At 34.4% G+C, this 27,500-nt stretch overlaps 1 pseudogene; it reads right to left on the reverse strand.

Moving 5' to 3' along the window:
- LOC135204552 (uncharacterized) overlaps nucleotides 1–27,500 on the reverse strand; it is a 72,302-nt pseudogene that overhangs the window by 12,715 nt on the left and 32,087 nt on the right.

The following is a 27,500-nucleotide window of genomic DNA, read 5'->3' on the forward strand; positions in this document are numbered from 1 at the left end:
GGTAACTGTTACTCCCCTTAGGAAACAAAGGAAAACCTGCGATGCACGTAAAGGGCAGCATATACTATTCAACATGACAGGCAAAGAAGGACACTTGCAAAGAATACAGAGCAAATTTGGGAGAGACATAACTAAAAAAAGGCTCAGGTTCACTGACTGGAGTATGCTGGGAAGATCAGATCATATAAGAACTGAAAATAGGCAGAAATGTCCTGCATATGTGTTTCAAACAGGAAAGAAGTTAGTCAGAAAAGTTGCAGATATGGAAGGAAAGAAACAATTTTTAAAAAAACTATGATACCAGGGCATAGATTACTGCAAAAATTCACGGTGAAAGTGCACAAAACACTGCAAAACAATTTCACAACTACTGCAAACAAAAAACACAAACAAGAATACTGATAATGATGATAATATGAGTGAAAGGTCAGCACACTGAGGCAAATGTTTGGGAATTACGTAGCTATCTCAAGTGCAGCAGAACAACTTACTAACTACCAATCACTTGAAATGTGATCATTATGAGAGGAAAGTAGATGATTATGCAGCTATCAAATCCCATGCAACTACTGACCCTATTAGTGGATCAGAAGGAACGTTTTTGGGTAAAATATGGCATGATATTCAGTGGCTTCTCTTAAACTAGGACTAATGGCAGGAGCTACTTTGGTATCAACACTTGACTTGTATATACAATATCCAGATAGGAAGGCTGATGTAAACTACATAAGGCCTCAAAGTCCTGCCTTCAAGAAATACTAGTTCCATTTCATCATCTCCAGCACCCACTCTACTTCCGTCAACAAAAAACCAAGAAAAACAAACCAAAAACAAATTTCATCTTAGCTTGTAGTTAAAAAGAAAAGTAAGTTAAATAAAGAAGGCAGAATTAATACATTTATTTACTCCAACATGAAGCTTTTACCTCATCAAATAGTCAAGTTATTCCCGACCATAACGAAATCATTAAGTTCCTACAAGAGTCAGGTACTTAAACAAGGTGGCAGTACTGTACATCTAGCTGCTCTCAGGATCTGAAGTATAAATAAAGTACTATATGATACCAAAAGAAATATTTTGATATAAAAACCTATAGCAGACTAACCAGAACACACAGGTAGGGTGAGTTGAAGGACTGCTATCCTTTAAGAGTGTAACTGCTCGTTATACCGTCACCAGAATAGACTATTCAATTTTCTCTAAGTATCCATATATCACTGATATAAGTCCACAATAAGTGGAATCATACACAAATCAGTTTTCAAAGTGCAAGGATGAATTCAAGGGAGGAAAAACAAGCACAATGAAAAACCATAAATTTAATACATAAATAACCAGACAGAAAATACACCTGAACATCTTTGAGTACAGGAAATAAATGAACTACTGTCACACTTAATAATAATTCAAAACACGTATACAAAATTAAGATAGCCTAACCAACACACTCAAACCAAAATAAGGGGGCCCAGAAAGGAGGAGGAAATCGAAAAGAAAGAATATCCTGACGATTTACAGGCTAATTCTTATGTAAACCAAACTTGTTACTAAAAAACTTCGTTATCACTAATGCATATTATTCTCTTTAAAGAATACGGAATCCTCCACGTCTGGAGGCGTAGTACCACAGGTGGTTATCAAACTCGGGGTCCAGTCGAGCAGCCACGACAGAATCACAGCCGTGATCAATGAAAAAGGTTTCAAAAAGCTTTACATGGGATAGCGAGATCCCCCTGGCTTTATAACTGAACCAGAGGTGGTGCGGTGAATATCAAGGACGTCCAGATAGTTTATCTGAAGAGATCTTCCAATTTGAAGATGGCGGATATTAAAAAATCCCAGGGTCCTGCAAATAGGGCAAATCACCAACAGCGGCTGCAACCCCCAGGCTGCCAACCAACCAAGAAGCAAGAGACGGCAGTAGTGCACGAAGCAGGGTAAAAAATATTCCAAATGTGACAATGTCCAGAGAAAGACTCCTGTTCTCCTCTCAGAAGCAAAGAAGTTAACCCCCCCCCCTCCCCCATTATTCACAGTGGAGGGACCACACACACAACCTCCTTAAAGACCAACAGGAACATTAATAACAAACAAACAATTGTTATACTCGATAGGAGGTCAAACGACAAGTGAAACTTACAAAACTAGTTTTAACAAATTATATATATATATATATATATATATATATATATATATATATATATATATATATATATATATATATATATATATATATATATTTAATTTAATATAACTTAACGAAAAAGGATCACATACTGACACCTCCATACCAGGAGCAAAAATTTTGTTTTTACATATATATTCCAAAATGTACCTTATGCATTATTCACACAATCAATCAAGTAAATATTAATACTAAATATGACATTTACAAAACCTGAAAAAAAACTAAGTAAAGCAAAAACATACATCACGACATGCACAAATGAGACTCAAAAGGGAAGGGGGGAGGCTTAAAAAAATGAAAGATGCGGGATGATACAAAAATTCCAAAGTACTCAAGTACCAACACTTGACCAAAGTTCGAAAGTTTTTGCATTAAAACCTTTCAGATCACCACCATTGCACATGGCAATCAACAATGAGCTTCACATTGCTCATATACCCAACAAATCCGGGATTCTGAGGTTGCAGACTGCCACACTTATTCACATTCTGCACTGTTTTATAACCAGTGACTCTTTGCACTCACTGTCACTACGAGTGTCCCAAATCAACCATTGTTTTCATAAGAATCAGTGTATCTGTCCACTTAACACAAGTAAATGTCCACTTCAAAGTGGAAATACAGTACATACACATATTACTCGATACAGAGATAACCACCATGGGTCTCCCCTGTGCAACTCTAACACACAAAATTTTGTGAAGCGTAAGCAAGCCTGATAAGAACCGAATCACCATATTAGCGAGTGTAAATCACCCCATGTGATACTTGAATTACAAGTCGCCACCTTTCTTCGTATTGCACCCAAGGGAGAGGTCCTACCTACAGTGGCATCAAAGCATACTATCAATACGATACCTTTATCCTAAAACCTTAGTATTGGTTTTAGTAACGAGGCCTTTCACACCATCAACCTTCAAAAAACTTACTCTAATAATAAACCTTACGTAAGTAATCGATATTATTTACTTTACCTTTACTTAATACTAAAATCTTCATGTCTCATAATGTAAACCACTAGAATGGATTACCTGCTAAAAATAAATTATAATCAATAAACACATTTAAATGTTGAAACTTCTTTTCCAATACAAAACCATAACTACTCACATCAACAGGCCACACACACATTCAATTATTGGGACGATACAGATACTCCCTTTATGATTGCAAAGCCCTCAGCGAGTATATTTATTCTATGCTGCGTGAAAGAATATCAGCCACAACGTTATCCTTTCCTGGAATATGAGTAAACTCCAGATTCCATTCTTGAAGCATGAGGCTGCATCGCATTAGCCTTTGATTCTTACTTTTATACCTGCTGACAAAAGTTAGAGGGTTATGATCAGTCAATTTTTATAGGTGTACCTGTTGATGATAGATAAACAGAAAAATGATTGATTGCTAGGATCAATGCGAGTGTCTCCTCAACAGTTGAATATTTCCGCCGGGCAGACGTTAACTTTTTAGAGAAGAAGGCAACTGGATGAGACACGCCTTGTTCGTCAGCCTGTAAAAGGACTGCACCAACACCCAGATTACTGGCATCCGTAGCAAGAGCAAAAGGAACATCGAAATCCGGAGCTCTCAAAATAGGGAAACTAACAAGAACCTGTTTCAACTTCTCTAAAGCATTTTGAGGACCAAACAAATTTCACTTCCTTCTTCAAGAGAAAGGTTAGAGGTTCAGCGATGTCCGAAAAGTTCTTGACAAAACACCTGTAATAACCCTACTAATCCAAGAAAACTTACGGAAATACCATACAAACATTTAGGAACACCTATTTTCTTTATCGATTCAATATTGGCCTGTTTTGGAATTACCTGGCCACCACCAACCTCGTGGCCTAAATACATGACTTTCGCTTTGGCAAACTCACTCTTTTTCAAATTCACTACCAAACCTGCTTTTTTTCAGCAATTCAAACAAAGCCTTAATTCTCTTTAGATGAGTCTCCCAATCATCACTATAGATAACAATATTGTCTATGTATACCACACAACCTTCTAAACCGTACACCAAACTATTCATTAATCTTTGGAAAGTGGCTGCCGCATTTTTCACCCAAACGGCATCACTTTACACTGATAGAGAAGAAGAAGAAGGCATCGTCACAAGATCCCGTGGTTACATTCGCTCTGTACTTTAGCCTTTATTTTTTGGTGATGTAATGTACTCAAGCACTGATAACAATGCATGGAGCATCGTGAAGTGATGTGAGTACTGTCGGCCAAAAAACTCGTGGCAGAGTTTCATAATTTTTCGTTCACCTGCCTGACGCACGATTCATGCCTTATTTATCTATTTTTCTTTTCAAAGATGGAAGAAATCATGTGTAATGACGTTAAAAACAGTCACTGATATCTTTAGAACATTATGTTATGTTATTGTGTAAAACTATTTTCCATATAGCAAAATTGACGTGAACGAAACGAAGTGATAAAAAACGTCATATCACAACCATAGATATACATTAGCAAATAGATAGGAGACACCTATCACTATATAGTGGTATCGCATAAACATAGTCCTTAAATTATCATTTCAATATTGAGTTGAAGGTAGTTGAACTATTCCATTTGTTAAATTTTACAGAAAACATTGGAATCTCACAAAATGCTATCAAATTTAAAAAAAGAAAAAGAAAGAAAAAAAAAAACTATATCTTAACAGTGTGAACCAGGCGACCTCACTCTTTTGCTTTGATTTTGTTTATGTGCACGGGAATCTAATGTCAATGTGTCATTTATCGGTCTAAGAAACATCCCTCGATGAGCGAGAGAATTATTGCACTGCATTCGGTGCAAGTTTCCTGTTGAGAGATATCAAGAAAAGCTTAAAAACTAAACCGAGAGAATCATACATGTATGAATAAAATTGTTTAAAGAACGGCAAAATTTAGAACAAGGCCCTAGAGGTGGAATACCTCGAAGCACCACATGAGAGCAAGACAATACAGTAGTGTAAATGTTGCTGAGCAACATTCATTTGTGAACTTTGATTCTAGTGCCTCGTCACGACATTACTGAACCAGGAATCATAACTAGCTCTAGGCTTATGACTGGTGTCTAATGAATACTTTAGATGGAGAGGAAGAGATTTTTAAATCTACACTTGAAGCCTTTGATAGTTGTCTAATGAATAAGTCTAATGAATAAGCAAACTTATCATTGATGGATGAAAGATTCCAGTTAGGCTTACTCTTTTTGTTTTGTTTTTTATCGGTGGCCAGTGAATACACGGATAGGGAGGGAAACGGTTTTTTTCAATGATGCATGCATTTTTTTCTTCAAAACCTAAAGAATACATTTTATTGGGAGATACTTATTAATATTGGCCAAATCCTTTAACCCATTCACTCCTATACGCCACCTCCGCTTCTCTTCTACGTCTCAGGCGACTAGATCCGACTTCTCACTACGAACTCCATCTCGTGAAAGCATCACTAATGATAACGGTTATTTTAAAATTCCCCGCACAGACAACGGACGCTTTAAAATGCATGTTTATAAAATATTTTCTGTTCAAAGAAACTTTATCTTTCATTCCACAAAATATGTGCATACACTCGTGTTACACCCTGTAGCCGTCAAAGAGCAACCCTTCATTAAAGCAGTAGGTTTTTCTTGAAAAAAAAAAAAAAAAACATATGAAATAGACTTAAACGAGAACGTAACCTTTCATATTTCTTATCCTTTCAGCTACTTATAATATGCTTATGGTAGTAGGTCTAGTAGGTATACATGTGAAACTAATTTGAATTAATTTCTATTTAGAAGAAACGAATAGCTACAGAAAGATCAACCTAAGAAAGCTTTAAGGAAAGTAAGCCTTTCTTAATGCATTCGTCAGTTTTGACTCCCACAGCTTTCCAAGGTGTACAAATGAAACAGGATGATATGCAAGGAATTCGATAAAAAAATAAGACTGAATTATATTCGTTTGATTTTTTATGATTGCTTTTTGACTTTGAATAGCTAGGTCTGAGTTAATTATGTTAAGCAATTATGAAAAGGATAAGAAGAAAGGCGAACATGGCTAATAAAAACAAGAATAATGGGAATAGTCAAATAAAGCAGATTACTATATGTATGTATGTAATATATATATATATATATATACTATATTATATATATATTATATATAATAATAATTATAATATATAACTTTTAATAAATCTATATTATATTATATTTAATACATATATAGCTATATATATATTATTATATAATATATATATATATATATATATATTATATATATATGGTCGATTTAAAATATTCATTAATATTACTGTATCCGAGAGAGTATGCTGTTGAAAATAGACCTAGGCTAATCATGTGGGACTCTCAGAAGTCCAATTTAGGCCCACTAAATGTGTCATGCAAATTGATTTTATTGATCAAAGGACAAAATTAGTTTAATTAAACATCGTTTTCAAAGAATATTAACGCCTTGATGTATTATTTATCAGCTGTAGGAGATGAAATGACAACACCTCAGTGCAGTACGATATGTTGAGGTCAAGACTCGAGCGGCAGCAAAGCCAACTTTCAAAATCTTCGGTATGCTGTCACGAAGCTAGAGTTGAGAATAAAATTAGAAATCGTGGACCCATCGTATATATGTTCCTTACTTTGCAAAATAATTATCTTTAAGACGTGAATAAGTCTACTCGTTCTAATGTAATTTATTTCAAGTATAGCACCTTTGAAAGGAAATGTTATTATTGTTAAGTAAATAATGTGGCACCTGCATATGGCAAATTTATTTCCATAACGAACAATGAATTAAGAAACTACGCCAATTCTTCGTTGGCCGTCTGTACACAGACTTAATTGGAAACGTTTATAACTACAGGAATAGTGCCAAATAGAGACTAAAATAGACGGGGTACTTGGAAACGTTTGTTTATGCCCTAAGGCGTTTGCCTTTGGGAAGGTCCGTTTTTTATGATAAAGTTACCCGTTCTTTGTTGTTTTATGAGATACAGTATTAAAACAACATGGATTCGTTTCCAAGCTTTTTAAGGAGAAAGGACTCCATTGGTTTACAATTCCTGGGAGGTTATATGTCCATCGAAAATGTATGTATTGTGTTATTCAGAGAATTGAAACTTGATATTGCTGACATCTTGGGGGTGTACAGAATGTGAGCAGGAATAAAGTAGTAGTTAAGTTCAGCTCAGAGAACAAATTCTTGGAAATAGTAAGACAATTTGAGGATAAGCCGATCAAGATAAGTGAGGTAGATAGCGTGAAAGTTGTGAATATAAGTACCTCGTATACATAGTATCGATAAGGAATGAACCCTTTGAATTGTCTGATGAATTGATAATAAACATTATGAGCAGGTATGGAAAAGTGGATTCAATAAGAAGCAACAGATTCAGTATGTTTTTCTTAATAGTGAAAGAACATTGAGGGACAAGAGGTAAATGATAGCCAAAGAGGAATTGATATTAGTGAAGATGAAACCGATGTATACACAAATAGTGCAGCTGACAAAGGGCCAAGAGGAAATACTCAGGAAAACCAGAAGGAAAAAAATAAATAAGGAAGAAGGATTAGAGGAGGGAATGAAGATTATCGAATGAGTGAAGGACAGTGGCGACGAGATAATGTGCTCCTTTGCAGTTTTCTCCCTGATGAAGTTGTGCAAGTAGAAACAGAAGGAGAAGATGTGCACAAGGAAAGAAATGATAAACGGAAGAAAGGTGGAATACGAAGACAACATGCAAATCGTAACCGAAAGAAAGAAATAGTCAACAGTGAAGAAGACGAGCAAATTGTCAACGGAAAAACTTCATAACAGAAGGAAAGGGTGAAGGTGAAACTGGTATGGATGTTGAGTCTATGAGGAATATTCCTGAGGAAACCTTATTTAATAGGGAGTGGAAAGAGAGGCTACAATACAACTAAAGAAAAGGGTATAAGAATAGGAACGGAGATAAAAGTCAAATACCAGTACGACAAAAATGGCAAAGCAACTCTGGTTAACGACAGTTCAGGTGTAAAAATTACCATTAAAAAGGACAATGGACTGAAAAACTTAAAAGTATTGAATAATAGGGAAGGAGAATGTTCCGTTTTTTCTGAGTTGTCAAACCCCTTAAATGAAAGCCAGGATATGTTTGTTGATAATGTATGAGATCATGGTCTATTAGTGATCAGAACTCTGGTAAACACAAACATGAGGATGATGATAATAGTAATGGTAAAAATAAATGTTCTAAACTGGCTAAAATAGGTAAATAATTGGTATGTAGGTTTATTTTAATGGGATTTCCTTCAAAATTGGCTTAGGGGGTGTCATTTTAAATGTTAATATTTTTAAAAATGGCCCTTAAAAAAGGGTTCACTGCTTCATTAAATATTTGTGGTTTAAATGAGCTTAATAAGCAGTTGAAAGTAAAGATGTTAGTTGATCAATATAAAATTGATGTATTATTTCTTCAAGAACATAATATTAGAGATGTGAATAGGATAAACAAAAAGTCAAATATTTCAGTAATTAACAGTGAAAAGGATGACACTGGAAACATATTATTCACAAGGATAAGGTATAATGATATAAACTTCTCCTTATTGAATGTATACCCACCATCAGGCTCAAGTAAAAAGAGAGAGGGGAGAACTTGTTCTCTGTGGATGTATTATTTAAGGAACAACATATCAAATTTGATTTTTGCTGGTGACTTCAATTGCGTACTTTTCGGGTAGAGATGTTAGTACAGGTAATGAGAGGTATATATCAAAAGGTCTTAAATCTTTAGTACAGCATTTGGGATTGAAAGACGCTTGGTTTTCAATGAACAATATTCCCGAATATACGTACATTCTAGGTAATTATGCTTCAAGAATTGACCGAGTGTAGGTTTTTAGGGCTTGTGCCTTGTATGATAAGGCGCCCTATGAGGTAATGTTAGACTTGCGATAATCTTACGCTAAGTCGGTTGGTATTGCACTTCCATCTTCAATGGAGTGTCTTGGGGTTTTGTAGATCCACTTACGAAGTCTGGATTATCTTCTTGTTTATGACGACGATGTGTTAAACTCATGATGATTCGGTGAGGAGGTTCTTGTAGAAGTATAAAAATAAAACTTTTATATATATTCTTCTTAGTTACATGGTGAAGATCAAGGTATGATTGTACAAGTCTTCTAATAACGATAGATTGATCGCTTCTGCCCAATGATGATGGCTATTCTTTATCCTCTCTACATGATAAAGCTTAGGTAAAGAGATACAGGTCTTCTAATGACGATAGCTAACTCTATTCTGCCTGTCTACCATCTCTGTTACAAGTTATGAAGGAACAGACAGTAGTTCGAACATATGAACATACATACAAATGACATAGTTACATACGAACACACAATCAAATGAGACACGCTACAGATCACGTAGGCCGTTTGAATTATAGGGTCGGGGTAGTTGTCTCAAGCAGGGAGCTTGGACTAGAGTTTATAAACAATGAATGACTACAGGTGACGGCATGTTACTTAGCCTACTTTTATTGTATACGTCATCTTTAGCGTCTCTAGTCTGATCACATTCCTGCAAGCAATCTGGTTGACCTCTTTAGTTTTAGTCTTTTATATATATGGACTAACATTCCATATTTTTATTATGTAAACACTTACATATGTGACTGATTTGTATAGTAATATTAAGAATTGTAAAAATATTCCATTATCTTTAACAGACCATAATATGATATTAACTGAATTTCTGCTCAATAATCGTTGTAAAATAGGTAGAGGAATATGGAAGTTAAATGTTTCATTATTGGAGAGGGACGACTTCATGGAGAAATTTGAAAGATTATGGCACTTTTTAAAAAAGGAAAGAATTAAATACTCCAACATTATGGAATGGTGGGATACATTTGTGAAACCAAAATTAAAAGAGTTTTTCATAAGACTGTCTAAACAAGCTATACAAGAGAAATATGGCACTCTAAAATTTTTGCAAAATTATCTTGAATACTTATCAAGTAAAGCCTCTGTAGGTTACAATAAATTTGAAGAAATGAAGGCTATTAAAGATAGAATGAAATCAATAAAAGATGAAATATGTGAAGGTATAAAGGTTAGGTTAAGGACAGAAGAGAGAATAAAAGGAGAGAGATTATCTGCAAATTTATAGGTAAAGAGAAACTCAGAGGAAGCGAAAATAGTATTAGGCAACTGAGGTTAGAAAGCGGTGTGACGCTCGACAACACAGAGGCGATAGTCTGTCATGTAAAGGATCACTATGAAAAACTGTTCACAAAGATAAATACTGATGAACAGCTACAAGATAGTTTCCTTAATTGTATAGGGAGCACAATACATGATTGAGGACAACTGAAATGTTATGTAGAAAGGTATCTGTCGATGAGGTATTAAATACGTTTAAAGATGATGAATAAAGGCGGAACTCCCGTGAAGATGGTCTTCCTCTGGAATTCTATTTAAAGACATGGAATGTAATTAAGTCAGAGTTCTCTGAAAATGATTAAGTTTGCGATAGATTTAGACCTTGAATTAGGAAAAAGCCAAAAAAAGGGTATCTTGAAATTAGTACCTAAAAGTGGTGATTTTTTTATTGTGTTTAAAAACTGGAGACATATTTCTTTACTGAATACGGATTACAAATGCATTGCCAAAATTTTGGCTAATAGATTAAAAAGTGTCCTTCATAAAGTTATATCACGAGAACAATTTTGTTCGGTTAAGGGAAGATCAATAGTGAAATGTAATACTCTAATTAGGGATGTAACTTATTATGCAAATGAAATAATTTGGATTGTGCTCTAATTAACCTAGATTGGAGTAAGGCGTTCGATAAAGTTAATTTGAGTTTCATGTTTAAAACACTCTCACGGATGGGTTTAGTGAGTGTTTATCATGAAAATGAGAATGTTATATACTGGATGCTTAAGTGCAGTTTGTGTAAATGGGATTGTTAGCGGCTTTTTTCCTGTTGAGAGATCCATAAGGCAAGGATGTCCGATGTCAATGATAGCATATATTGTTTCAAGAATCTTTATAAACAGAACAATTAAACAAACGCAATGAAATTTGTGCCAGTGAACCTCCCTAATGGGTTCCAGTGTTCTGTTGTAGGTTTTGCTGATGACAGCTCAGTTTTTGTTAGTAAAGAAAGAAGTATTGAAGTAGTTTTTAGTGTTATAAAGCAATTTGAGCTAGCTACTGGTGCAGAACTAAATAGAGATAAGACTGTGTCATGGGTTTAGGTATTGGAAGAACAAAAATGTATGGCCACTTGATTGGATACACAGAAAAATAAGTGTATGGTATTAGCATATTGATAACCAATGATTATAAGGAAATGGTAGATGAGAACTGGATGCTTTAAATCAATAAAGTTAAGGTAAAAATAAATATGCTTTCGACTCGATACTTGTCTTTATATCAAAAGTCTATTATTGTAAATGCCCTTATTTTTAAGTAAAGTCTGGTACATGTGTCATGTATTTCCATTAGGGAAAGAGAAAGCAAAAATTATAGAACAATCTGTTTTCCGGTATTTGTGGTGTGGAACTTACCAACCAATTAAAAGGGATTCCTTGTATCTGCCAAAAAACAGAAGGTGGTATTGGGGTATTAATGTGTTTTATAAAGCAGCAGCTATTTTAACAAGTACATTCTTGAATATTATGTTATCTGATAGTTATGGACGAGAATTAGCCTTATATTACACATGTATTAGAATAAATTTGTTGTGGGTTGTAGAAGATTGCCTTAATATGTCTTATGTTGCTACTCCTTTTTATAATATCATTATTGGTAATGTAAGGAAATTATTAAGAATGCCTAATTTTCCATACGTCAAAAGTAAGAATATTTATCAGTATTTGATGCCAACCATAAGCCCATTGTAATTGAGAGATACCCGTTGCATAATTGGGGTAATATATGGGAGTAACCTTGTATGCAAATTCGTTGACCCCTATCAAAGAAGTATTATGTATAGATTTTTGTATGAATCTTTGGCTACTAAGGAAAGACTGAAGATATGGAATATTGCTGATAATAATTTTTGCAATAAATGTATGGAAAATGAAATCATCTGCATATTGTCTATTTTTTGTAATATGTTAAAAAATCTTTGGAAGTGGCTCCAGAATTTCATTGAAGAAGTATGTGATATAAAAGTTCAGTATCCAATAAAAGTATTGATGTTTGACTTCGATTATAAAGAAAAGAAGAAGAACAATACATTATGTATACTTATTATTGAGTATGTAAATTGTTTGTGGTACAGCAGAGAAGACGTTGTTATAAAGTCAAATAATTTTCAATATTATTTAAAATGTAAAATAAAGTACACAAAATGGGTATTATCAAATGCATATGAACTTGGAAAACATTTCACAAGTAAGTATGTGAATAATATTTGAATTCATATAATTGATGTACTTAATATGTAATATTATTGATATAATATGAAAATTTGTAAATAATTAATTGATAATTGTAATAAGATTTTAATTAAAAAAAAGTTAATTAACGCAGTTGTTGGTTTAGTCCAAACAAAGCATATAACTGTTAGAAATCACAGTTAAGGATACACACATTTTGGGTAAAAGGGCGTAACCTGTATAATATATATTAAATTAGTATACTAAGGACGTATAAATGCAATAGTATATATTTTGAGAGGTTATTATCAGTAGTCATATTCTTTACAAGGAGGAGACGTCAGTCAGTCAGTCTGACGACTTGAAACTCGAATTTTGTTTTCCGGAGTTCTATGTTCTTTGACTAATGATAAATGACTTTTTTGTTTGTCTTTAAAATGGGAGAAACACCGATTGAAATATTATTGGTCTTGTTCATGCTACTGATTTTCTGTAACCTATCAAGTCGAAATTGACACTGAGGTTTGATCAAAGGAAATATCTCGAGAAAGTGTTCATACTTTGTAGGTGTCTGTCTTCATTCATTTCGTGTAGGTTGTTACGTGAACGGTAAATGTTGTACACAATTTAATTTAATTGTGTTGTGTAGTAAAAATAAACGGTGACAAGTGTTGATAAACTCGCTGGATTTTTAAAATGCCATATTACAGGCATTTAGTATAGGAAATGGCGCCTCGCTTACTATTTCTTAGATTCTGTCAGTCTCGTTCGAAATCAGGAACTGGTAATCATAACAGAATAACTAATCAGTTGCATTTGGGTATTAATTAACTGGCATTGTAAACATTTCTGATGTTACGCTACACGACGCCATTCCTGTGTCTTGAAGAGAGAAATCGAGTGGTTTTCATTGCTCTCAAAGCACCGTTATGAATGAAGTGTACCTCCTCCTCAGTCCTCACCTAAGGTGCACTGAAGTCACAACCCCTTTCGTTTATTCCTTTTGCTGTACCTCCTCCTCCGTTCCTATTCTCTTTCTGCCATCTTACTTTCCTCAATCCTCTCCTCTAACGATTGTTTCATATTGCTGCTTCTACTGCTTTCTTGAGGTTTTCCTCCTGTTACACCTGTCAGACCTTTTAGTCTCAATTTTCCTGTCGTCGCTGAATGAATGACGTCACCATATATAGGTCCCAGCGCTTGGCCTTCGGCCTGAATTGTATATATGCTATTGCTCCGAAACTTATAGTAATCGAGGAATTGTCTGGTACAATGGTATACAATTCCTTTGTAGTTTTAGGCCTATCTATGATTATTTGTCTCTAACATTTTCTTCATTGTATATGATTAATGTGGGTCTTTTTTGGGGTGGGGGTTACAAACGAGCTAATTCACTTCAGGCGCCATTTCGAATCAAGTCGCGTCGTTGCAGTACATCCATAAACACTGACGGTTTTATCTTATTCTATTTTGTTTTGTTTTAGATCGTTCAAGTCACTCAATTGCTGAATAAACAAAAAAACGCAATTGAATTGATTACTGACACCCAGTCCAAATAGAGGATGTAATAAGTCTGTAAAATAAGTCCCTTAACAGAGAGTGAAATTGGGTACGCGCTCTATTATTGCAAATACGACGTTTTCTATGATAAAACTCGTAAATGTTTGAAGAAATCAGTTTTAGTGTTTAAATTGCTTGCGTGGAGACGAACTGGTTTGAATAAAGGATTTATGGATGTACTGAAACGACTACAAATTGTACCAACTAGGTAAGTTTATTATTATTAATATTTTATTTTTTTCCCCTTTCAAAAGTAAATAAAAGAAAAAATAGCCGTAATACTGTCGACCGCTCAAGGTTAGAAACGAGTGCAAAAAATGCTTGCATTTCGTAAAAAGAAAAAAGCAATGATTTTTGCTGTAAACGCGACCGATACTGGAGGCGTCATACATAGTTAATATGTCAATGTATGAAAAGGAATAGGTCAACAGACTTACACATGACTGGGCTAAACGTTTTACTAGAAATGATGTCTATCTTGAATAGATAATGGCAGAATCAGGCACCTCTTGTAGTTTGTCATCCTATGCTTCTGATTTGTCTATGACACCTGTTTATAAAAGTGAACTTCTACATAGGATATCAACTGGTTTCTGAAGGTCATCATGTTGTTCCCGGTTAAGGTGTCTTTTCTGCCTTCCCGTGCTTGGTAGACCGGAGATATAGTAGTATGCCATCTATGGTACTAAGATACTCCCAGTACGTCGTTGTTATGACGCCATCTCATTATTATTATTATTATTATTAATTGCAAAGAATATATATTTTTTAATTGTAAATTTATACATCCATATATATACATATTTTTACATAGTAATCTCATGTACATATAGTCTTTGCACAGTATACGTATGCTCTATAAAAGACTACAATATGTGGTTAACCCACAACATAAAAAATACATCAGTGTAGGACCGGGTATTGCTCCTCCCTCGCCAGAGGAGGATCTTATGGCTATCAGCCTCCCCCTCCGAGGAGGGCTCTTATGGAGTGCTCACCGGCCCCTAAGAGAAAGAAACCCTTACATATAGGAAGCACAATTTCAAGTTACTTTGTTTTTGCTATTCTCAAAGAAGCCCTTTTTGCTCATAACACCGTCTCCAAGAAGTCTTCCGTGACTAACTTATTAATCTTTTGCCCATAAACTGACTTTAACATCCATTTACAATAATTAAGCCTACCTTTGAAATAATGAATCATATCTCTTTCTTCTAGGTTTTTAAATCTGCTAATCCAAACAACATACAGATAATTACACACTAAAATAATTGCTGTATTTTTGTCCCTGGTTGTTTTGTAAGCAAAATCAAAGTACAAAAGGTTGAACCAATTTCTCTTATTAATAGAACACACTGATGATAATTTTACACTAAACCAATCGAAAAACGTTTTTATCTTGATGCAAAAGTAAAATACATGCATTGTGTATTCTTGTTCATTACAAAGGTTACAATTTCCATTGTCTCTTAGTTTCATGTGTTTTAGTCTTACATTTGTGGGCAATACCTCATGTACATATTTGAACAAAAATTCTCTCTAACGAATACCAATTAATTTGTTATTTATGTTTTTCCATATTCTCCCCCAGCACAACAGAGGGTAATTGCTTTCAACTTTTGCGGGAACCTTGGAAAAAAGCTCATCGTAAATATGTTTACTTTTAACAATGGGGAAATATTTATGCTTACACACTGCTCTTATACCCTCAATTGCTTTGGTATAGAATGCAGGAGTAGCAAATGACACATCTGTGCAGAGAGCAGTCTTTACCAAATGGCTTAATATTATCTTACAGTAATATATAGTCATCCAGAGCTTCCTTAAGGCTTGTGGCAGCAAGAATAGCCGCAGCTTTGTGGTATACACTTATTATGTTTAATCCACCTTCATTCATGGGCAAAAACAAAGTAGCTCTACCTACAGGTTGATATTTCCCTTTCCACAAATACCTAAAAATTATGCTATTTATTTTCTGAGCATATATTTTGCTTAATGGTATTGTATGAGCTATATACCAGACTTTTGACAGCAACATAGAATTTATAATTATGGCTTTCTGAAAAATGGTAAGATATCTATCAGATAACATATTTACTGCTCTTTCTACCTTGCTCACAGTGCTATCCCAGTTCTTTGCCATAGTCTCGACTTCTGTCTGACAATAAAAAGTCCCTAAGATCTTCAGTTCAATCTCGGTTCCCAACCAAGGTGTAGGCCAGTCTGTTTTACCCTTCCAGTTTCCTATACCAGTAATGCTACTTTTATTTTTATTCAGTTTAGCTCCCGATGCTTCTTCAAATTCATTTATTACCTTACATACTTCCACCAAAGACTGATCATTAACTATAAAAATTGATGAATCATCAGCATATCCTTCAACACATACATTAGTGTTATTTGGAAGTTGAATTCGCTTTATACCTTCATTTTGCTTAATTTCCAAATATAATGACTCCAGATATAAAACATACAGTAGCATAGAGAGAGGGCATCCTTGTCTTACTGATCTTTCAATGGGAAAGGGGTTACCTAAATACCCATTAATACATAACCGACTCATACAATTCTTATAAAGGATTTTTATCCACTCGACAAATATGCATGGTATTCCCAGTTTTTGCATTATTTTAAACAAGAAGTCATGATCGACAGTATCAAAGGCCTTTGCCCAATCTGGTTTTAAAACAGCTCCACTTAATCTATTCTCATTGACATAGTGGATGATATCTCGAATGTTATTATTACAGTTTATGATAGATTTCCCTTTTACACTACAATATTGTTCTTCAGAGATTAATTTTGGCATGACAATCTTTAACCTGTTTGCTAATATTTTCGCAATTATTTTATAATCGATATTTAAAAAGTGGAAATAGGCCTCCAGTCATTAAGGGTATTCCCTTAGTCCTTTGCTAAGGAGTTTGATCAATCCTATATTTTGTGAAGAAGTCAAATATTTGCATTCAAGTACTTTCTTAATGACCATTAATAGCTCATCTTTTATTATGGGTAAAAATTCCTTACAGAATTCTGTCGGTAACCCGTCCATACCAGGTGCTTTCCCATTATTCAAATTCTTAATTACAGCACTTAACTCATTTTCTGTAATATCATCAACCAACATTTCACAGTCCTCTTCTTCCAGTCTATTATTACATAATGCTATGAACTTCTCCTGCACGTGAAGTTCAACATCCACTTTCCTATATAATTCTTTATAAAATTCTGTAGAATTGTATAAAATGGCATCTGTTTTATCCAATACTTGTCCTTCTGGCCCCACGATATTACGTAATACACCATTACCTTGTTTTTTCTCTTCCCTTAATAAGTGACATGATAACCTTTCTCCTTCTATTTTGTCTTTAATTTTTGTTCTTACCTTTACCCCTTCACTAATATCATTTTTCCGTTTTCTACCCTCTCTTTTATTGAAGTTATCATTGTAAATTCTACACCATCATCCCCTGCTTTCATGTATAAATCTTTAAGCCTTTGTCGCAAGAGATTGATCAAACCATATTTTTCTGATGCTATCTGTTTAGACTCCTTTATAAAGAATCGTTTTATTTGAATTTTACAATGATCCCACCATTCTAGTATATCTCTGAAATTACCTTTTCCCTTTTTAAGACTCACCCACAGAACTTTAAATTTTTCTTTCACCTCATCCTGAGCTAACAGACTTACATTTAATTTCCATACACCTCTTCCAATAGAAGGTGATTTAACTTTGATACTGGTTACAACCATATTATGATCTGAAAAATGATACAGGAATCGTTTCACATACATTGATATTTGAATACAGTTTAGTCTCATATATCATGTCAATGCGAGAAGCATAGTTTCCTCTTTTATAAGTATGGTCCTTTGAAATATTCGTATTGGCAACATCTCTCAAACCAATTGCCTTTGATAACAGAGTAAATTTCTTAGAGATCAATTTATCATCTCCATTACTTACATCTCTAGCGTTAGTTACAGAGTTAAAGTCCCCACCAAGAATGATATCATCAACATAATGCCTCAAATAATAACACAATTCATCAAAAAAATCTTCCCTCTCCTTTTTCTTACCAGTACCTGATGGTGCATACACATTTAACAAGAATAACACTTGTTCACCAATACGAATGCGTAAACTTATTATAGGGCTCTCCACATCTGATTCCTGGCTTATGACATATACAGGTAACAAACGCTTTCTTATCAATATGGCTACACCTCCTTTCAAGCACGTGGTATAGTTAATGAATATTTCATATTTACTAACATAGCTTAATTTACTGATACACTTCATATTATGTTCCTGCAACCGTACAATGTCCAATTTATGATATTTAGCCATTGATATAAACTTAATTTGTTTGTTTTCCTCATTCAAGCCATTTATATTGATTGCGGCAATATTAAATGCCATAATGAATGATATAAAGGATTAATAAAGCAGTAAATCTATAAGTTCCTAAACTATTTTCCTCTTTTTCGCAATATTCTTTTTATTCTTGTTCTTTCTCAATTTTAATTTCCCCTCTGACTTCACTTTAACAGACCATTCACTTTTCTTCTCAGAGTCTTTTCCATCATCTATGCCAGGTACTCCTCCCACTTCACTACCATCTTCTGAATTGCTACTTGAGTCGTCATCAATAGTGACAGCTTCTCCCCCGGCATCCTCTGATATTCCTTCAGCAAACAAGTCTTGTGAAAACGCTTCCGGTAGTGCTAAATGTACAATTGGACCTGCCTATAGGCTCTTGTACTTATAAACTATCAAAGTGGCTTGTTAACGAATTGTCTCCAATGCTTGGTAACATATCAGGTGTGTCCGAGAAAAATAATGTGGATTTTATAGATAGGTTAAGAAGGTCTAATTTCAATTATGATTTTAAGTTAATCAGTTTTGACGTCAGCTTACTGTTTACAAAGGTACCTGTGGATGAACTGCTTGAATTTATGAAGGAAGATATGGAAAAATATACGTTCTCTTTGGACAGGCCTTCTATGATTAAGCTGATAGAATTGTGTGTTAGAGGTTGTAAATTATGTTTGGAGAAAAATATTATGAACAAAAGTTTGGCATGGCAATGGGCAATCCGTTATCTCCATTACTCAGTAACCTTTACATGGAGTTTTTTGAGAGTAAGTACTTACCAAGGATACTTCCTAAAGGTATCCTGTGGGTTAGGTATGTTGATATATTTTGTGCTTGGCCTGTTGACAAAAATGAAGAGAGCTTCCTAACAGCAATAAATACCTTAGTACCTTCTATAAAATTTACCTTGGAAACTGAAGTAGATAACAAGTTGGCGTTTTTAGATGTTTTAATTGTGAGGAATGGTAGAAATTTTAGATTTTCTGTGTACAGGAAGTCTACAAATGTAGATTCCTACATACATTTTAATTCTAACCATCATCCGAGAACGAAGATGATGGTATTTTCGTCTGTTTTTAAGGGCACTGCGGGTCAGTTGCCCTGACTTCCTCGAAGCTGAGCTTCAGAAGGTTCGAGACATTGCAACAAGTCTTAAGTACCCTTGTGATTTTATTGACAGGATTTTCTGTAAAGCAAGAGAAACATTTTATGAAGTTCGTCGTAATAGTGATTTTAATATGAAAAACCTTGTTTTACCATACTGTAACCAGTTTATGGCCATCCCTGGGCTGTTGAGACCATTTAATGTTAATGTCATTTTTAAGAACTATGTACTTAAAGAATTTGTTAATCAGGAATTCCCCTCTTCAGAAGAGTGGCTGCATATATGAGATCCCTTGCAATCAGTGTAATAAAAAGTACGTGAGACAAAGTGGAAAGGATCTCGAAACAAGATTAAAACAACATAAATATAATGTCAGAACGAGGAATAATGCAAGCAGTTTGTTTCAACATATGAATGAGTACAACCACACTATGAACTGTAAAGAAGCAAAAGAGATCATGTTCTGTAAAGACATCACAAAACGCAATATTGTCGAATCATTCATAATAAAGAAAAATCGTGTAGATTTGATCAATAGCAGCCCTGGGATGTACAAACTGGACGAACTACTTGTAAATAAAATTTTTAGACAATTAGTTTTTAAATAGTAGTACGATAGTTGTTATGTTTATGTATTGCTGCCACAGAGGTGTCTTTGTAACAAATAATGAATTTTTCTATCACTTGACCCTGAGGAGGTGTGAAAAAATACACTCCTTTCATTCCTTCCTCCAGCTTTACGACTACATGAAATATCGTCTATATATATATATATATATATATATATATATATATATATATATATATATATATATATATATATTATATCTTATATGTATGTATGTATGTGTGTGTGTGTAAAAGGAAGGCTGGGTCAGCTGGAACGCCGTAGATTCAATACAAATTTTTGAGACTTTGAGTCTCATCTTCAGGGCAGTAAAATGTACAAATTATACAGATTAAAAAAAGACTCAGAATTAATATCAGTTATACAAGTGAAAAATCATAAAACTACATAGTCTATTATTTTTTATTTACAGTGAAGGATGCTTAAATCAATATCCATCTCTCTTAGAGTTAACAATTGACTGACGTTCTGTCGTTTGGAAATGAGAACGTCAACTATGCTATAAACAAAACTGTGGGAGAGGTCTGACCATTTAATGGGGCACAAGCTGTTTACTTGTTAACGATTCCAAAACAGAGAGAGAATAATCGTTGGGTCTTTAGGCGACGATGTGGAAATCCTTATATGAAAACGAGGTCTTACTCTTATTGCAATGTTCTCGCAATGCTAGAGAATTCTTTGGTTTACAGCATTACGTCACTCAGTTTTTAACTCCAATAGAGATAAGTACTGATTTTAACATTCGTTTTAATTTTTTAGACTATTTAAATTTTGTGATTTTTCGATTTTAAAAATGATATTAATACTGAGTCTTGTTTTTATTTGTTTTGTATATTTTATAGCCCTTAAGATGAGAGCCAAAGTCTCGAAAGTTGGAAAATGAAAAGATAATGTCATCTAGCTTTGGTTCTTTTTTATAATTTGCAATTTCTATTTATTTCTTGATGTGTTAGTTCTTACGATATATTATATAAAACTCTAATATTGTATTATATTATATATATCTATATAATATATATATCTATAGATAGTATAAATACTATAATATATATGTGTGTGTGTGGGTGTGTGTGTGTGGGTGTGTGTGTGGGTGTGGGTGGGGTGTTGTGGGCGTGTGTGTGTGTGTGGGTGTGGGTGTGGGGGTGTGTGTGGTTGTGTGTGTGTGGTGTGGGTGTGTGTGTGTGGGTGTGGGTGTGTGTGTGTGTGTGTGTGTGTGTGGGTGGGTGTGTGGGTTTGTATGTGTGAGTGTATGTTGCGTATGCTTATATATGCTGTGTAATGTTTCAATATTTATGTGGATTAATGAGTGCTTATTAATATAAAGTATAGGAGAGTCAATATTTACTTGTTTTTCGAAGGAAATTCCCATTTAGGTAGAGAAGCCTTGAAATTTAAAGAAACTGAAGTGTAATCATCCATTTAGATATTACTCCTCCAACAAAAATAATGAAGAAACGTTTGTGTAACGTTCACATGTTCCTTATCCAAACCTCATTAGGATTAAGAGATAGGGGGCTTCTTTTAGCCGCTGAATTAAAACCCCCATAAAGTGAGGAAGCATATCATTATCATGTGTTCTGAAATGGAGTGAATTGTATAAGGACATTCTTAAGCCACTTCTTATTCCGAATTTTGCGAATTTAGGTTATTTTTCATTCAGGCCGAAAGAAAACAGGGGAAAGAAGAGGAAGGAAGAAGAGTGGATGTCCCATCCGAGGGGAATACCGAAGCAAGCAGAAAGACCTAAAGCTTGACATTAGGGAGAAATTAACTTTCCAGCTTCACTGATTTAGATTTTAACTCTTTTCAAAAAGTTCCGAGAGGTTTAGAATATTGTCTAAATTCGTGTTCATTTTTCTGATTGCACATTCATTATCGCAGTTAATGAGCAGGATATCGAATAAGGAATTTATCAGACGAAAGATAATCAAGCAACTTCATTATTCTAAATGTGGGAAAAACTCAGTTCATTGCATTGCAGGTCAACATTGCCAAGGGAAGGGTAATGTGACTTGAGGTTACAGTTAACAATGACGGTAACAGAAAGTAATAAAGACGTCAATCCTAACAGATCGATGAGAACACAAGCGACGCCCAAATGAACTTTGCCTTTCAGTACTGGAAGAGAAATTGTCAGTAGAGGATTTGAAAGTTGTAACGGGAGGAAAATCTCGCAGTTGCCCTTTGAAACGATTGTTATAGAGAGTGAAAAGTCAGATGGAGGGAAGAGAATATGAACGGAAGTAGAGTAAAACCAATGAAAGTGGTTGCAGCTAGGGGCAGAAGGAACGCTGCAAAGACATATTAAGTAATGTCAGCAGTGTACCACGTGAAGGCCACTGATGGCGCTGCCCCTCTACGGGGATTTCAATAATGGTACTAAACTTTTCCAAGAGATAATAAAGGGTGGAATTTTCTTGAAAAAAAAAAGTACTGAACGCAAGCAGCTCAATTTCGTCCTATAAAAATCTCCCAGGGGAGGTAAAGCTTGCTCGGAGGCAGAAAATTGCTTCCTTTGCTGCCGTCATTACGATCCATCCGTTAGCTCTAACTGTTGTTGCAGGTTCGTTGTTTTTAGTTAAACGAAGAGAGGGAATTCTCCAATAAACGAATACTCAAAACAGACGCATTTCAGGTGTTGCCAACGCAGCCAAATTAGGAGTAAGTCCTTCGCCTTTCTTCAAGTGTGGAGTTTTTGGACTTGTAAAAAAATGAACAACACTATCTCGTCTAATTGATAAGTACGTGACCACATGCAAGTAAGTCACACTGACTATTTCCCTAAAATGAGAATCATCAAACCAATCCACAACCACAGGCGGTGGTTGGGAGATCAGAGTTGCTGTTATTCTCAAGGGCTTTCCCGGACACACTCTCTCCTCAGTAAATCAGAGAGAGATGGTGAAAGAGATCGTTAACTAAGAGGGGAGACAAAAGCAAAACGATTCGCACTAAAATAAATAAGCACAAGCAAAAATGACAAATATGTAGACTACCAAAGTTTTAATAAAGAAAATATAGCAACCTAACGCCAATGATTTCGGTTTCTTTTAAAGGAAAAATCTCATCCCTGCACGATTTCTTGAGTGTTTTCCCTGGTTTTCCTGGTTTACCTGGTTTCCCTGGTTTCCCTGGTTTTCCTGGTTCCCCAGCATTTTTGCAGGCTTAGCAATAATGATTTCGGGGAAGCGTTCTTTGCAGGTTATCAGAGACACTTTCATATAATTTTTGTTACATATCTTTTGTAGTAAAGCCATCATAAAAATCGTGCGTTTAAGTTTTCTGTAAAAGAAAGCTAGTGAGATGGATTTGTCTATCCGTCCCCAGTTTTCTGGGGGCCGAAGAAACTTCAGCACACTTTTCACTTGTTTAGGTTAGTTTGTCGTTTATAGGGCATATATACTTCGCAACGATTGTAATTACTGGTATCTACCAAAAATTTGAAGTCCGTTGCCGCATAGGTTTTCTCGAATATCTTTTATATATCAGCTGCGTCTTCTTAATATTTTAGACTCTCTGGTAATTTGATGTCATATACTCAATGTAATTATGTAGTGCTGGGCCTTGTATAACGAGGCGCACTGTGAGGTTATTAAGACCTGCGATGTTATATGCAAGTATCTGTTTGTATACTTCCCATCCTCGTCAGAGATTGCGACGATAATTTCTAAGTCAGTATCTTCTTTGGGTATAAAGGCAGAGATGTTTCAAACTCATGATGATAAACTTAACAATATATTTGCGAAACTACATCTCTTGAGTAGAGGCAAGAAGGCAGTTAAGAGAACTTGATTCTAGGAGGGGAAGTAGAGTTCTGAGTTACAATGCATTTACAAAATCATAGGAGAGCAAAGCTTAGCTCAGCATACTAACATACAGACAGACGAACATGTGAGAGGAAGTCACGTAGATGTCTGTGGGTTATAGGTCAATAGGTTCTCAGGCGAAAGCACTGTGACCTGTTTGACACAACAATGGATTTGATTATCACAGGCAAATGCAAACCAGGGCGTCGCTGATACAACACGCCAAGGCCTAGCTTGCATTCTGTTTATGAATCTTTATCACACTCCTTGCTATCTCAACAGTGACCCCTTGGGTCATTGGCTTATTTATATATGGAATAGATATTTTTAAATGTAACCCTTACAAATAGAGGAATTATTTTATTTGAAAATGTAAAATTACATCTTATCTATACTTCTAGATAAGAAATGAACTGTAATCATTTTGTTGTTTCATGTTTTCTGTTACAATGTTTCATTGGTAGAAAGTGATATCATAAAAACGCAATGCGTATTTCCATGAGAAAGAGAGAGAGAGAGAGAGAGAGAGAGAGACCGAGCAAGAGATGAGAGAGAGAGAGAGAGAGAGAGAGAGAGAATCATCAACAAGGAAAAATTGATCTGATTTGAAATGGACGATGAGTGAAGAAAAAAGGTAATAAATTTGGGGGAGACACGACACATCCACCTGTTCCTGCATACCTAGGGTAACCATACGTTCCCCTTTGAGGGGGACAGTCCCCTCTTTTTGACTTCTTATCCCCCAAAATTAAAATTTTGCGGATTGGGTGGACGCCCTAATGTCCCCTTTCAGCCTTTCTTTTTTTATGTAATTACTACAATTTTCCTTAAAAATTAGAGGCTAATTTTTGTTTAAAATGTCAGCAATGAATAACGTCTGAATAAAAACAATGTCATTGATAAACCTAATTTATCATTACCTGTGACTGAATATACTTAGTAAAGATCAAATCAAGCTAAAAATACGCCAAAGTATGATGTGAGAAGTTTTTTATTTTTAAATAATATCTGTAATCTTCCTTAAATTTAAAGAATAATTATCTGTTTAAAATGTCAGCAATAATGTCTGAATAAAAACACTAATTGATAGACCTTAAAATGTCAGCGATAATATCTGAATAAAAACACTGATTGATGGACCTTCTCGTTTCATCACCTGTAATTGAATATACTTATGTATTAAACTTCTGAATTTATCACGACTCATCATAAGTGCAAGTGCGAATGGGCTTACTATATACTTTTGTCCCCTTTTGCAAGTCAAATAAATGGTCACCCTATGCACACCTGTTTGTCTGACCCCGGAGGTAGGTAGGAGATCGGGAGGGTAGGGAGACATGATGGGCAGTACCGGGTTTCAGCGCAGCATAGAACGTGCAAATTAGTTTCTTGTCTTATAATAATCGTATTATGGAACTTAGTTTAGTACCTTTCATCTCAAAATCTTATTATATAAAAATACCACCTTTGTCCCAGTCAACGATAAAATTCTTAATTTCCTTTATTCGGATTAAATAATAGTTTTCAATGATGTTAAGCTTTTGCCGTATTTAGTAACAGAGATGGGCGAATGTACGTAGAAGGTCTATGGTGATATTACATCACGCCAGTTTTGTCTACTCATAATGTCTATCAGTGTCAATAAAATAACAGACCGATGCTCGAAATCAGAGGCTGCAGCATTACCATTCCTTCCCAGTTCTTTATTTGTAGGTCCAACTCATTTGATTCCAAAGGCTTTCTACTTCATTTCACTCAACAAGCAATATATGCAAAATTCAGATTAGAAAGAAATTTTGTTCTGACTGAGACAGTCGAGTGTCGTTTATAATGTTATTCATGACTTAACGACTTTTATATTTTTATTAGACAATGATAGTTTTACGCACTGGATGAATACTTCTAAGAAATAAACCGGAACAATGACTCGAGTCGGTAGTTCTGTTGTTCTGTTTCTTTTTGAATATAGTTTTACACTTTTTAAAGGACGTTTGAGTAATATAAATGGTTTATAAGAAAAAGAGAAATTTTACTTCTCATAAGTGCAGGCTGCCACATTGGAAAAAAAGCGATCCCAGTTCACTTTCAACTGAAGCGCTGCATCCGAAGTATTCCTTACTTTTACATAGTTTTTATATCTTGATGGCCCTGGTATATCGTAGATCAGTGAAAGGGTACGTTTATCATTAAAATTATGTATGCACTGTCTGCGTACATTCCTGAGTCTTCCAAATATATATATATATATATATATATATATATATATATATATATATATATATATATATATATATATATATATATATCATATATATAAATATATATATATATAAATATATATATATATATATATATATATATATATAATATATATAACTATATATATATATGTTATGTATATATATATATATATATATATATATAGTATATATATATATATATATATATATATATATATATATATATATAAGTGCTTTGGTAGGAATTCAGAGTCTGTTGACATTTGAATAAGCGAGAATGATGCCATATCATCAGCGGATATCATGAGTAGTGTTGCCATGACAAGTTGTTAATGAAGACTATTTCCATGACATATCATCTGACACGGACTATAGTGTTATGTATGAGTGATTTCTGAACATAATTAAGAAATATAGCGTAAGGATGAACTAAATTGTGGGGACAATTTACAACAAATTCTTAATGCAGCTCCTCTCATCCTTTGAAGTAAGAACAACTTCCACCCATAGTTATTGATTCCAGGTAATGTTTCCCAGTCTTTTACCTGGTCGTGGTCTACTTTTCGTATATTTGGATATAAAATGATCTTATTTCATTCTCTGTGCACTAGCTATCTTCTGTATAAAGTTATAAAAATATCCCTTTTAGTTACAATTTTCCCCTGTGTCATTTCCTATGTAGAAAAAATGAATAACAGTGTATACTTTGCTTTAAAATGATTAAGAAAGAGGTCTTATCCTGGAAAGATGAAGGACTTCAAAAGAAAACTGATATTTTCACACCATTGATCTCCCAGGGCATCTTGCATCTCATGCAAATGTCAATATTGTATTCAAGATGAACTATTCATCTTAAACTCTTGGGTTTCCTTGGGAACAGGAGATGACAGTTTCCTTGTAATGAAAAACAGACTGAAAAATAGATGGGCTGCAAATGATTTGCTTTCATAGGCAGATCATGTTATCCAGGGTTATTTAATAATCTAATATGCATTAACTTTTAAATGTAAGCTATGGGACTGAATGTTTTGATTAAGGTAAATTTGTCAATAATATTGCAACTGTAAGTTGAAATCATGAAAGGCATCAAAACGCCGAGGAAATGGGTCAGATGACCAAGGTAAAATCATTGATTTGTACAGGACTTCAGTAAACGTGTTTTTAATGAATATGTCGATGATGTTCGTATTGAAGGTTATAATCATTACATATTATCATCAAT

Source organism: Macrobrachium nipponense, chromosome 47, assembly GCF_015104395.2.
Source record: "Macrobrachium nipponense isolate FS-2020 chromosome 47, ASM1510439v2, whole genome shotgun sequence".
Classification (NCBI taxonomy): domain Eukaryota; kingdom Metazoa; phylum Arthropoda; class Malacostraca; order Decapoda; family Palaemonidae; genus Macrobrachium; species Macrobrachium nipponense.